The 2,990-nt window shown below is 39.7% G+C and overlaps 1 non-coding gene across 2 annotated transcripts in view; it reads right to left on the reverse strand.

The window, feature by feature from the left end:
• Positions 1–593: 593 nt before the first annotated feature.
• LOC137438455 (uncharacterized) overlaps positions 594–2,990 on the reverse strand; it is a 47,314-nt gene continuing 44,917 nt past the window's right edge. Inside the window, exon 4 of one of the 2 annotated variants that reach the window (XR_013621202.1) lies at positions 594–2,408. This is a non-coding gene — a transcript (uncharacterized LOC137438455). The remainder of the gene's footprint in view (positions 2,409–2,990) is intronic. The other variant, XR_013621201.1, reaches the window with a different exon arrangement.

Consider the following 2,990-nt stretch of genomic DNA (forward strand, 5'->3'; position numbering starts at 1 on the left):
GTGCATGCAAGAAACCCCTCAAACATCGCACAGCTGAAAGAATTCTGCATGGAGGAGTGGGCAAAAATTTCTCCCAGTTGATGTCAGAGACTGGTAGACAGTTATAAGAAACGCCTACTTGAGGTCGTTTCTGCCAAAGGGGGCAATACCACCTATTAGGGCCAAGGGTGTACTTACTTTGTCCACAGGCGAAATTTGCATTTATGTTTATTTAAATTATACAATGGACTACAAAATGTAAATGTTTCATGATATTTGTTATATTATATCACCTTTATCTTTCAATATTGTTGAAATGAAGATCAAATAGCTGTATGTTGAAATATGTTGAAAAAGTCAAAACTTTACATGGGGTGTACTTACTTTTTCACGTGACTGTACATATATATCTATATATATATATATATATATATATATATATATATATATTCTGGTTATGCAAACTACATTCAAAACACACACACACACACACACACACACACACACACACACACACACACACACACACACACACAAAGTCGATTTAAGCATAGATGTAAAAATAAACAGCAAGGCCTATCTACACAAGGAATTACTGGCACAAATCATTTTCATCTCATTGTTTTATTACATTTTGACTTTAAAATATGTTGGGAATTTCGGGTTAATAGACGATGTGGGACAGATATTCATCCTCCATAAATCAACTGTATATATACTGTACAATAAACGATTTTCAATTCATTGGTATCTCAAATTATACAGGGTCCATAACACCCTGAGGATATCTTGTTAGTTGCAGCAAAGCAGATTGTCAAAGTACATTTTATGAATTGAGTGTCCTCTTCTTCATCATTGCACTGATTTGCTAAAACTCCACTTCAAAATTGTTTATGGTGGGCAACACAATTCCTGTACTATTGATCGCTCACAAAAGGCAACTTGTTGACCCAAACAATCCCATTTAAAAAAATAACATTCCTACTCCATCCATTCAAGGTCTTAAAAGGCAAATGCCACATTTTATCATAAATTTGTTTCATTGTCTGCGAAGCATGAAGATGGTAAGACCAGTAAATAATAATACCGTAATATAATAATATTCACAGCGGATGAGTGTCGTGATGTTGGCCTTTTAAAAATCCTACTTTTACAACCACCATTGAAAATTCGTTTGAACTTTCATGAGGCTACCCATATTACTGACACCTTTTAATTAACCCTCGACTCCTTTAACCAGCCTAGCCCTTCTCTTTCTTTCTTTCTCTCTCTCTCTCTCTCTCTCTCTCTCTGTTTCTCTCTCTCTTTCTCTCTCTCTCTCTCTCTCTCTCTCTCTCTCTCTCTCTCTCTCTCTCTCTCTCTCTCTCTCTCTCTCTCTCTCTCTCTCTCTCTCTCTCTCTCTCTCTCCTCTCTCTCTCTCTCTCTCTCTCTCTCTCTCTCTCTCTCTCTCTCTCTCTCTCTCTCTCTCTCTCTCTCTCTCTCAGGATTTCCAGTGAGAACCCAACTCGTTGGCTGGTGCATTTGGTTCCAGGACACTCAAATAGTCACTGCATTTCTAACCTTCTGAAGGAGGATTTTCTCGCCCCCATGGAATACGGTCTCCTTGTTACCAAAGGATGATTGTACGTGAGCAGCAAATGTAGGTTTGCAATATGATTTCCAAAGGCAAGCAGCATATCGTTCCTTACCGTTGAAATTACCCATACCTTGTGACATTTGCTTTAGGTTTTTTTTTTATTTCAGAAGAAATCGGCTCACCTTTTGTTATTGTTTCATTAACATTCCTGGTTGTACAATATTCTGGAAGAATATGTTTCCCATTTCCCCTTAGACAAGATGCTGGGACCAAAAGTGACTAAATGTCGTTTTCGAAGACACAGAGTGATATGCCCCACAAAACCTTCCACTCATTTCAAAGTGAATGAGATTTCAGCAATTTCATCGGCCCTTTTTGCAAATAATCACACCTCATCACACATCTGTGCTGATGCTCCGAGAGAGGCTCACTTGAGGCCAAAGTGAGCCCGAAGTACACTGTGGTTGTCCAGGAATCTCTGATAACCCAGGCCGGATGTCAGAGGTCTGTCGGTAACTAGAAGGTGAAGCAAATGGCACTCGGCATCCACCATTGCGCATGGGTTCCATGGTGGGAATATGTATGTAATAAGGCAAGCCAGCCTTGCAGCATGTGTGACCAATGCCCACTGCTCCTTCAGAACTATTACCAAGTGAGCCCTTGATGGTGTCTGAATCACAGTGAAGACAGCAAGACTCTTGTGTGACATCGTCGAGATATGGTGGAGGTTCCACGTTGTTGTGTAACGCGTTGGGGCAGCTTGTTAGGTGGGAGTTACAATGCATGTGCAGCTGCACACTTTCCTCGGCTCATCTTCATCGACTTTAACAGGCTCACGCTTACAGCAATAGTACTGAAGGAAGAGGGTGAGGTGAAAGGGAGAGATCTCAACAGGACAGTACCATGCTACGATGGTCAAGCTAAGGCCAAACAACATGGTAATAGCAAGAATAAATATTTAAATAAATATAGAATCTGGCCCTGGACATCAGGCCCTGAAATGCATTGATGTATTTCACGTAAGTGCATTTTGAACCATACATGTAAAAGAGGGTGGAGAGATACACGCATTTGGAAATTATCTCCCACACCCCTCCAATCATTCATGCCTTGCCTGTAATTGGAAATGGAAATGCTTTGTGGACTTATTTAGGTTTTTTTGGTTCATTTCCGTGTTTAGAGTTTGTCTCGCTTTAGGAACCGTCGGAAATTGTGCCCTAGGAGGGATATAAGCTGATAATTGTCTCTTTATTAATTACTGCTTCATAGTATAAACATTTATATTAAAATTATATTTAAATCGGTGGATGTGAAAAACGCATTCGTTTCCTGCCATTGGGGTAATTATTTAAAAGTGCAGGAAAACCTGAAAAAAAAGATTTGGCTGACATCAATTTGGTCATTGTATGAACATTTGGCTTTTAGATGGATAGTG

Source organism: Myxine glutinosa, chromosome 13 (genome assembly GCF_964187855.1).
Source record: "Myxine glutinosa chromosome 13, kmMyxGlut1.1, whole genome shotgun sequence".
Taxonomy (NCBI): Eukaryota; Metazoa; Chordata; class Myxini; order Myxiniformes; family Myxinidae; genus Myxine; species Myxine glutinosa.